The sequence below is a fragment of the Ictalurus furcatus genome, chromosome 5 (genome assembly GCF_023375685.1).
Source record: "Ictalurus furcatus strain D&B chromosome 5, Billie_1.0, whole genome shotgun sequence".
Lineage (NCBI taxonomy): Eukaryota > Metazoa > Chordata > Actinopteri > Siluriformes > Ictaluridae > Ictalurus > Ictalurus furcatus.
In genome coordinates, this window is record NC_071259.1 from 23,129,181 (window position 1) to 23,141,180 (window position 12,000).

At 38.0% G+C, this 12,000-nt stretch overlaps 1 protein-coding gene across 1 annotated transcript in view; it reads left to right on the top strand.

The window, feature by feature from the left end:
* The first annotated feature begins 2,616 nt into the window (after positions 1-2,616).
* bcar3 (BCAR3 adaptor protein, NSP family member) overlaps positions 2,617-12,000 on the top strand; it is a 91,491-nt gene continuing 82,107 nt past the window's right edge. Inside the window, exon 1 of the mRNA XM_053625320.1 lies at positions 2,617-2,930. The gene's annotated coding sequence lies outside the window, so the exon portion shown is untranslated. The remainder of the gene's footprint in view (positions 2,931-12,000) is intronic.

The following is a 12,000-nucleotide window of genomic DNA, read 5'->3' on the forward strand; positions in this document are numbered from 1 at the left end:
AATGTGTACATATCTTTCTGCATTAATGGTGCCCTCACAGATGTGCTTAGTTACCCATGCCATGGGCACTGACACACCCCCATACCATGACAGACACTGGCTTTTGGACCTGACGCTGATAACAGCTTGGATGGTCCTTTTCCTCTTTGGCCTGGAGAACACGACGGCTGTTTTTTCCAAAAACTATTTGAGATGTTGACTCGTCAGACCACAAAACACTGTGCTACTGTCCATCTCAGAAGAAACCGAGCTTAAAGAAGTCGGCAGCACTTCTGGACAGTGTTGATGTATGGCTTCTGCTTTGCACAGAAAAGCCTTAACTTGCATCTGTGGATGCAGCGGCGAATGGTTTGACTGAGGTTTACCAAAGTATTCCCGAGCCCATGTCAGGATATCTATTACAGACTCATGACGATTTTTAAGACAGAGACGTCTGAGGGATCAGAGGTCACATGCATTCAGAAGTGGTTTTCGGCCTTGGCCTTTATGCACTGAGATTTGACCGGATTCCTTCGGATAATCTTTTAATTATATTGTGCACTGTAGAAGGTGAAACGCCCCAAATCCTACCAATTTGTCTTTGGGGAATGTTGTTGGATTATTTGCTGACGCATCCTTTGGCAGATTGGCGAGCCTCGACCCATCTTTGCTCTTGAAGATTAAAAAAGATGCATGTCACTTAACGTCTACAGTGTTACAGTGTAGGCTGTAGGGAAGGTGGAGTCTGAAAGTATCTTTTGACCTGTTCGACCCAAGTTCAAATCCGCCTTTTGCCGAACTCGCTCTTCTCCCTTTTCTCATAACATATCAGATCAAAAAGGCATTTATTTTCAATAAAAGTGAAGAAAATATTTGAAAAGTGGAAATAAAGTGCCTAACGACTGTTTAATAATAAAGTGTTTATTGGTTAGGGGTAGGTGTAGGGGGGGCTTTATTGTCCTAATTAGGTGGCATCCATTGAATAATTTTACTAAATACAGTCATTTACACTCTATGTTATTACTGCATCCTGTTAATGTACAACAATACTGAGGTGCAAATAGTATCCGCCACTATGTATGAGTATAAATAGCATCTAACAACTATTTGCACTTATTGCAAAGAACTGCTACTTTTAAATAGTGTAAATAGAATATATCGCTATTTATTTTCACTTAGTGTAAGTAGAATATTGCTAACAAAATTCTATATGCTAATGCTATTATATAATAACTATCGCTATTGTCACTTACTGTGAATAGAATATATTGCTATTGTCGCTTAGCGTAAATAGAACATATCGATATTGTCACTTAGCGTAAATAGAGAACATATCACTGTTGTCGCTTAGCATAAATAGAACATATCACTATTGTGGCTTAGCGTAAATAGAGAACATATCGCTATTGTCGCTTAGCGTAAATAGAACATATCATTATTGTGGCTTAGCGTAAATAGAACATATCGCTATTGTCGCTTAGTGTAAATAGAACATATCATTATTGTGGCTTAGCGTAAATAGAACATATCGCTATTGTGGCTTAGTGTAAATAGAGAACATATCACTATTGTCGCTTAGTGTAAATAGAGAACATATTGCTATTGTCGCTTAGCATAAATAAAACATATCGCTATTGTCGCTTAGCGTAAATAGAACATATCGCTATTGTCGCTTAGTTTAAATAGAGAACATATCGCTATTGTCGCTTAGCGTAAATAGAGAACATATCGCTATTGTCGCTTAGCGTAAATAGAGAACATATTGCTATTGTCACTTAGCGTAAATAAAGAACATATCGCTATTGTCACTTAGCGTAAATAGAGAACATATCGCTATTGTCGCTTAGCGTAAATAATGCTTCCTTCATTAAAAAGCACACTGATATTGTTTTAATCTAAACAGAGTGATATAACTGATCGAGCTGGCTGAGGACTGTGGGAGTCGTGCTAGTTCAAAATGAGTGAGAGAAGTGGTTGTGGTAAACGCAAACGAAAAAGAGGAAAGGTAGGCATCTTTCTTAAGATATGTGCCATCTATTCAAACGGAGCCAGGAGGAGAATCAGGGTGAAGAGTTTGTGGAAGATGACGAGCAAGCTAACCAGGGACTGGAGGAGGCAGGTGTTACTGTAGCATTGCAACACAACCTGAGGCCGAGACTAGCAGCGCACAGGGGATTTATCAGGTGTCTGACCCGGCATTCTGGGGGCAATCAACGAAGATGCTCGTGCTGTCCTTATCGAAAATACTAGTGGCTTTATTTTCCATTTGATATCAGATACTTTCATGTTTTTAGTCAAGTTGACCTATGCTGTTTGCATCCAACAAGACATGCAACACAACGCATCTTTAATGGAAGCTTTTTAAAGCAATAGGGCATTATTGCAGTCAAGATCCAATGCCAGAACTTTTATCAAGGGCACATAGGGCTGCTCCAAGGGGTTCTGTAAAAAAAAAAATGCTTCTTTACAGTCACAAAAGCTAAGCAGGTAAATATTTTAGTTATATATCACTCTTTATGACTGAACCCATGAGTCAAAATAAACCACTCAACATGAGAAGAGCAAGTCGCTATGTCCTGTTACCCTGAAAGTGTGTGTATGTACAGTATAGGAAACACGCACGCACACACACACACACCGCAAGCTCAACACGCGTGTGTACACCGCATCGTGCGCACGTGAAGGGTCGCGGGCGGCGCTGTGGAGGAACGCACGTGCAGCATCTCTGCATTCCCCTGTTCCGGTGACAGACAGAGAGGAAAAAGCGAGCATCCTCGCATTCGGACTATCTGACACATCGCTGTTGTGTGAGTGGATGAGTGACTGCGGCGAACAGAGCCTATTTCACACACTATTTCTGCTCTTCTTGTGCGCTCTGGGTCTAACAGTTTTGGGTTGTATGCAATCGGCGCTGTCAGGACCACGAAGTCGTGCTGCGCGGAAACATCACAGTAAGTTCAGCCAAAACGAACTTTTTGTTTTACTACCATCTCTTAATTTAACCCCTTTCGTTGCCCTCATTACATCAGTGTGGACACCCTTCATTGCATATCTCTGTATCTCAAACCGTTTTTTAATAATAACTGCATTGCATATCAGTATTGCAAACTCCATAGAAGCAATGGTTACAATTCAGTAATGTCTACATTCCATATCAGCATTGAATATCAGTATTTGTACTTTAATGAAATTCAGTCTGACTGTATTTCAGTAAGGACTGCATTGCATTTCAGCATTCAAAGTTTTTCAGGCACAGTGTAAGTGTTGAATTTTAATGCAAGTTAATTAAACAAATGATGCACATAATGGCAGAATCACTTATTGACTTGATTTATTCCCAAAGAAACATGTTTATGCCAAGTAATGAGTAATATATAGTAATGAGTAATGAGTAATATATGCGTAAAAAGTAAGTAATGACAGAGAAACTTACTGTCAGTACTGTTTGCCTTAGTATCTAAACCATACATGATTAGACTTGAGATTTCTGCATAGCTGTATTTATTACAGAGGGTGTGCTTGTCAGAATAGTCATGCGAATTGCAGTATATTACTGAGTAATCAGTACAGAAATGACATACCACTTCCAGGGTAACAGGACATAGCCACTTGCTTTTCTCATGTTGAGTGTTTAATTTACTCATTGGTTCAGTAATAAAGAATGTTTTATAATTAAATATTGACCTCCTTAGCTTTTGTGTCTGTAAAAAAAAAAAGCAGCTTTTTTTTTTCTTTTCTTTTTTTTTTTTTTTACAGAACCCTTTGGAGCAGCCTCATGTACCCTTGATCAAAGTTCTGGCATTGGATCTTGACTGAAGTAATTCCCTATTGCTTTCAAAAGCTTCCATTAGAGAAATGACAATCTGTCTGGCCAAGTGACCGAGACTTTTTTGAACTTGATCCGAGCTCAGTTTAGTCTGACTTTCACCCTCTGAGGGCATGCATACTACAGATAGATAGAGAGGCATTTGTTGCACTTGGTTGCAATTTGGGGTTCTTGATGGTGTGGTGAGGTAGAGATATGGAGCGAGACATGAGGAGCCTCTGGCAGTATTTAGACTTCAGTCTTACCACAACATTAAGGTATGCTGGCAGCATTCTCATATGGTGTCTATCATCATGCCAAAACTCCAGCAAAGGCATGCACACCCAGTCTGCAATCACAGGATCAGCAGGTCTTGATATAGTGTTTCCTACTGAGTAATATTAGGCAGAGAACAAAAGAGTGCAATAGCTCGTGTGTGAGAGGATTAACACTGGTTAATACACTCCATTGTAGGTTTTTTTTTGTCTGTTTTTAAACAGTGCTGCCATCACTGATACTTTAGGCTTAGGTTTTGATCTGATAATTACCTTTTTCCAGCCCTGCTTTATCTTGGTCAGGGTCAAGGTGGATCCAGAGGATGGGTTGCCAGTCCATTGCAGGTCACCATGTGCATCCATACTTAAACACTCACTCAAAACCAAAGGCTTCTTTTTATCGTACAACCTACCTACTGGCATGTTTTGGGAGGTGGAAGGAAATTGGAGAACCTGGAGGAAACCAATGAGGAGAACACTGAAACTCCGCAAGACAGAAACTGGAGCTCAAAACCCTAGATACAGCATGCCTTCATTTATTACTTTAAAATACAAATAGCTATAAATGTTACATTTGTTTTAGTCAAAGTTTATTGACTGAAAGACAGAAGCAGCAGTTGGCTGATTGGATAGCTTATTCATCTTGTCTTATCTGAATTCGATTTGACATATTGATGATGCACTATTTTGGTATAAGGTAGTAATCAATACTAGATGAACTGATTGCTCTGTGTTTGTATTCGTTTGCCTGTTTGTTTTCCCCTGAATGGTAAACAGTGAATGCCATGTTGTCTGCATTTTTATATTATTTTTGTTGGGCTCAGGCAGTGGCATATGATTTTTAGAGGTCATGTTGTGTTGTGTTCTGGCAGAGTGCACTCTGAATGCACAGACAAACAATAACTGTATAATGGTTATTGTCCTGAGTCAAGACACAGCCAGAGATCTAGTGTTAAGCAGGTTAACCAGATACTTTAACAACCAACTAAATCTCTTGTAGTAAGTGCTAGTAATTCTAGTATGTAATGACTATAAACCATTGAGTAGTGTAGTATTAATTAAAGACCTATAATATCATTGGTTTGGATTCATTGTATTGAGGCATTTGTGTGATGTAGCAGGTAGTGTTCATGGCTTACAGCTCCTGAGATCAGGTTACCATCTATGTGGCTGTGTTTCATACGTTCTGCCCATATATGCATGGGTTTCCTCAGGGTTCTCTGGTTTCCTTCCACCCCCCAAAAAACATGCCAGTATGTGGATGAGCTACTCTAAATTGTTACTAGGAGTGAAAGAGTGTTTGTAAGTGGTATAATCATGGCCTGTGATTGACTGGCATCCCATCCAGGCTGTATTCCTGTGCTATGCCAAAGCTTTTGCCAACCTTTTAGAGTTCCGTATCTTCCTGCAGAGTTCTTTAAATGTCATGTTTGCATAGTTTATTGCAAATAATTGTCACAAAGATGTAGCCAGATTAAGGTAGCAGTAGAAGAGGCTATTGAGAACAATAGACCAAGTTGTGCATTTTCACGTTTGCAACTACAAAATTAATGTACTGTTTCTCTAATTCTAAGATTTTAATTTGACTCACCATCATATATTCTTAATCTAATTATAAACTATTATCTATAGTACCATTGTAGACACAGACTACTGACATATACAGAAACAGTAATTACACTGTAATGTGTATTAGCATAACAAGACACAAGAATCTCATGCTTAACATCTCCTGTATGTTATGCATGTAACATGGTCAAAATTCTCTACCATATACCCTTTGTACCTGGGGCCTCTTGCCAGCGTTTACTGTAATGGCTGCAATGGCAGAAGAATCTGGCCGCATGCTTGTGAGGATGAGTCAACAGCTGCCAGAGAATGTGGGATCAGGCCTGGGCTGTTTGGCCCTGTACAGGCCTGGCAGGCACATTTTAAAAGGAGAAAAAAAACATTCTTCTCTCACTTTATTATCTGTAGTTAACAAGAGAAACTGAAAGCATCTATAAAGATAGGTGCAATGAAAAGAATGGAGAACTGGAATTGTGTATAAACATTCGGTATAAAATTGCATCACTATTCATTATCACCTAATTAGAAAATTGCCTTGGCCACTATTGATCTACTTTATGGGTGAAACCACCTTAAGTCACAGACCTGCATGCTTCTTTTTTATACCTTTAATTATCTCATCTTTAACTGAAAATCATCAGTGCAGTTGTAGTTGTCATAGCTTGTATGAAATGAGCAGTTATCTGGCTCATTGCAAAAGAATCAAAGAGACAGAGCAAGAGAGAGAGAGAGAGAGTGGTGCCTGTCTCCTCTCCAGCTCCCAAATGTCGACGCATAGGTCAAGTATCTCTTAAGCTGGTGTAGGAGTGATTGTAGTGGGGAAAAATGTATTTACCTGTTACCAGTGATACTCAGAAGCACAAGTACTTCATAAAAGTAACTTGTCAATGTCTGTTTATATTCCACACTGTATCTTCAAAATCCTTAAGTTTTTTGTGTTTGTTTGTTTCTTTTTATATTTGAATGCATTTGAAGTCACACCTTGGTGTATAGGTGGCATAAGTTAGGCTAGTGTGATGCCCAATTTGTGTCCCAGCTCAAAATTCGTTATTTTCCTATAACAGCACATCCTGAAGTGATTTATTACTTTTATCCTGCAGCAGTTTGCCAGTGCTAACGATTATTCATTTATTAAACAAAAGCATGTCAAACATTTTATTAATTTATAATTATGTTAAATGTATTGGAATGTCCATAAAAGAAGTTAGTTCCTGTTATCACGTCGACCAAAACATGCAGCTTGTCATATTACCAAGAAACTGCAAAGCCCTTCAAACTGAAGACTTTGCCTTTTACCATGTCAATGATTAAACTGTACATTTAAAAAATCATTTTATGTGGACCATCCACTATAGAACGCCCCGTATCACTATAGAAATAATAAAGTGTTAATATAAACTTGGCACTACTGTCCAAGCCATGCTATTACAGAAAATTAATCAACACCTTCAAACCAATCAGAATCTAGCATTCAACAGTGCTGTGGTATAATTCAAATTAGACACTGCCATAAATTATAAGGCAAGACAGTATACTGGCTGAGAAGAGTGAATCGGGTGTGATTCTTTTTTATTTAAAGAACATGGATCTATCAAAGTCTGATCTTCACAACACATGTTTGTGGAAGTGTATCATGGCATGAACAAAGGAGATTTCTGAAGACCTCAGAAAAAGAGTTGTTGATGCTCATCAGGCTGGAAAAGGTTACAAAACCATCTCTAAAGAGTTTGGACTCCAGCAATCCACAGTCAGACAGATTGTGTACAAATGCAGGCAACTCAAGACCACTGTTACCCTCCCCAGGAGTGTGGACCTACAAAGATCACTCCAAGAGCAAGACTTGTAAGAGACCACGAGGTCACAAAGGAGCCCAGGGTAACTTCTGAGCAACTAAAGGCCTCTGTCATGTTGGCTAATGTTAATGTTCATGAGTCCACAATCAGAAGAACACTGAACATCAATGGTATGCATGGCAGGTTTGCAAGGAGAAAGCTACTGCTCTCCAAAAAGAACACTGCTAACCGTCTGAAGTTTGCTAAAGATCACGTGGACACGCCAAAAGGCTGTTGGAAAAATATTTCGTGTATAGGTGAGACCAAAATAGAATTTTTGGTTTCAATGAGAAGGGCTCTATTTTTTAGAAAAGAAAACACTGCATTCCAGCATAAGAACCTTATCTCATCTGTGAAACATGGTGGTAGTATCATAGATCTGGGCCTGTTTTGCTGCATCTGGGCCAGGACGGCTTGCCATCATTGATGGAACAACGGATTCTGAATTATACCAGTGAATTCTAAAGGAAAATGTCAGGACATCTGTCCATAAATTGAATCTCAAGAGAAAGTGGGCCCTGCAGCAAGACAATGACCCAAAGCGCACAAGTCGTCGTACCAAAGAATGGTTAAAGAAGAATAAAGTTAATGTTTTGGAATGGCCAAGTCAAAGTCCTGACCTTAATCCAATAGAAGTGTTGTGGAAGGACCTGAAGCAATCAGTTCATTGAGGAAATCCACCAACATCCCAGAGTTGAAGCTGTTCTGTACTGAGGAATGGGCTAAAATTCCTCCAAGCCGATGTGCAGGACTGATCAACAGTTACAGGAAACGTTTAGTTGCAGTTATTGCTGCACAATGGGGTCACACAGATACGGAAAGCAAACGTTCACATAATTTTGCCACTCACAGATATGTAATATTGAATCATTTTCCAAATAAATAAATGACCTCTTCATCTACGTTTAGGACTTGTGAAAGTCTGATGATGCATTAGGTCATATTTATGCAGATATATAGAAAATTTTAAAGGGTTCACAAATTTTCAAGCACCACTGTACATGCAGCAGCAGGTATAAGACTATTAGGATTAAGATTAGGATTAGGATTAGGAGCTGTACTTACCATGTATCTGTGCTCTACAGGCCTGCATGGGTCTAGGTACAGATGAAATCTCACTTCAGTCTCAGTAGTACATGATTACAGAAATACCAGAAAATGGCATCTGTGATTGGATAGATTTTAAACTGATTGCTAAGCAGTGAAAGAACTTACTTTAAATGGAAAGAAACTTAAGTAAGCATTTACATATATTAAGCATAATATCTAATGGACTGTGAGGCATGAGGTGGGAATATACTTTGGATGGGACACTAGTCCATTGCAGGGCATCATTCACATACATATACACACACACTCATTTTGACCTCATCTAGCAGAGCCAATCCACCTACTGTCATGTATTTGGGAACAGAAATGCAAAGCTCAGCATCGATGATGTAAACATAGTTCAGAATATTAAACGTTGACCATTTGCTTTTGTTAAATATTAGCACAAACTGCACCCATTGTATTCATAGTATTAATGTCAACTAATTACAGACTTTCAGGAAATCACCCAAGCTCTACAGCTATAAATACACCATACCTTTTTTTAAAATAGGATTAAGCAGTGATATGGAGTCTGTAATTGATTATAGTGGAACTAAAGACATTTTCTAGAATGAGCTTGATCAAGACTTTACAGTAATGACCCACCAATACAGATGACATTGTTTTTTGTGTCTATGTGGATGTATGTGAGCCTTTGTAGGCAAGGACATACAGACATGACCTTAAATGTGATTAACATATAGAAGGTTATCCTGTCAAGAAATGCAAAATGTGGCTTTTAAGGGAATTGGATCGAACTGATGCACGCACATATATATCAACTACGAGTCCATTAGTTTCCATTATCTTCATAATCATCACTTCTTATCATGTAAGGATTAGGAAAAGTCTGACATGCTCCAGTTACTGGTGACTAGTGGGTGAAGCGCACATTTGTGTTGCACAAATCTAGTCCTGAAGGACTCACTTGTGGGAGCTGTGTAATACATTTGTGCATGAATATTTTTTTGTCTCTGTTCATTGTAACAGTTAGACAGGAGAGAATAGGGCAAATTCTGCAGATCGTCACATCACTTGGGAGGCTGTCAATCTGTAATATTTATTACTTACATGACTGTCTGAAGTCTACTAAAGTCAAATAGCAACTACTGGAAAAGCAACATTGGCTAATCAAATTACTTAGTATTCAGGTAGATGGCCAGCTTAGGTAATATTGCTACAGTTATTATTACTAAATTAGTATTTCGTTTATACAGTTTGGTTGCATATGTATACTTCTGATTTTTTGTCTATTTAAGGCTGTAAATAGCTGTACTAAGATTTAAAACACAGTATTGTATTCTGATTTTTCAGCCTTAGTTAGTAAGCCTTACCAGCATTAGCACTACTATCTGTCTGACTGTGGATTGGTGGAGTCTAAACTTTATAGATTTTTTTTTATTTTAAACCTTTTCCAGCCTAATGAGCATCAGCAACTCTTTTTCTGAGGTCCTCAGAAATTTCCTTTGTTCATACTATGATACACTTCCACAAACATGTGTTGTGAAGATTTCTTGACAGATCCCTGTTCTTTGATAGATCCCATTGATTGAAATCACCTGACTCTAATCTGTCCATCCATCTTCTACACCGCTTATTCTTCAGGGTCGCGGGGAACCTGTAGCCTATCCCAGGGAGCATCGGGCACAAGGCGGGGTACACCCTGGACAGGGTACCTGACTCTAATTTTACCTTCAAATGAACTGCTAACCCTAGAGTTTCACATACTTTTTCCACTCACAGATACTGTATATAATATTGTGTCATTTTCCTTAATAAATAAATGATACGTGTAATAATTTTGTCTCATTTGTTTAATATAGTTCTCTTTGTCTACTTTTAGGTTATAATTATGCAGAAATATAGAAAATTCTAAAGGGTTCACAAACTTTCAGGCACCACTGTAGGTCTTGTACGTGGTTTTGTAGACATGCACTTGTGTCTTGTTATGTCTGATTTTGTAAAGTCATGCTGACTCAAATGACTAGTGCAAATTTAGTTGATTTTCCAGCTCTAATAGACATATTAAACCTGGTAATGTACTGATGGGTTGACTCAGGTGTGTTAGAGTAGGGAAATCCCCCAAATTAGATTGACTCCTGAGCCAGACATGTGCACTGCCTGCCTAATGTGTTTATTCAGCAAATAAATTTCCTAGTAATTGAACATGAAGACATTTGAGCACAAATTAACTTGTATTCAAGATATTACAAAGTTGAGTTAAAGATAAAGATAAAGTTAAAGATAAAGGTAATCAGCAATAGAGTGAGACATTTTCTTTCTTTCTAACATGTCCTCTTTTTGAGGCTCCAAATATTAATTAAGCTAGATTTATAAAATCTTATTTTTCAAATTGTTTCTCAGACGGGAAACAAATTTAGGCTACAGGTTGATATACAGTGCCCTCCACTAATATTGGCAACCTTGACTATTGTTAAACAATAAAGACAATTTTTCACAGCCTTCTTTGCTCATATTTACCAAGGGTACTAATATTAATGGAGGGCACTGTATTTAATAGGTATTTCCAAAATCATTTGAAACTGTTTGTATAGTGTAGCAGACAATGATAGTTCATAGTTAGTGAACTTAGTTGAGGGGTTTGTTTAAGATAAGCTTCTATAGCAGTTTACAAGGATAGAGCTTTAGAAGGATGGAAAATAGATTTTTTTTTACTTTAGAAAATTTGAAATTCAAAGGTCAAAATTAAATGTGGCCTGAAGACATGGTTTCATAGATTGTTTGTTGATTCAATAGGGGTTAATTGTTTGTTGCTATTCTTTTGTCTTGGGCATAAGATTATTAAAATGGTATAGCATAAAATAATTCAAATAAATATCTCCACTTGTCTTAACATGAAGTCTTTTCTGACACTTACACTGGTCATGTGATTAGAAGAATTTAAAATATAATGTTACCTCCTGTGACCCTGACCCTGGTAAAACAGTTACTGAAGATGATAGCAAAGTGAATGAATGAATGAATGAATGAATGAATGTAATTACATTACAGTAATGAGTTACCATGTTATACCATGTTAGCCCCAACACTGTTCAGCACAACAGTGTGTTATATAACGAGCACAGCTGAGACACCAAAATAACTAACAATTTCCTGCCACGTTGTTTACATCAGGCTTCCACAGCCTATGTTCTGCCGTATCTGCATTTGCTTTTATATATTCTTGTGATTGCATGGGGCTCAAATGATCAAAACCAGTAGCAGTGAAGAGTGTGTTGGGAGAAGATATTCTATCCAAACCCTGCTGCTAACTAAATGACACTTTTTGAAATGAGGTTAATGGTTCTGTTCTTGGTGACCCCATATAACGCACATTTGTGGGGTTTTCCTTGATCTGATTCCGCTTGTTAAGGGTTAAGTAATTACCTGATGAGTTAAATCAGGTGATTTAGATGATCATGCCATTATAATGTCTATAAATTATCTG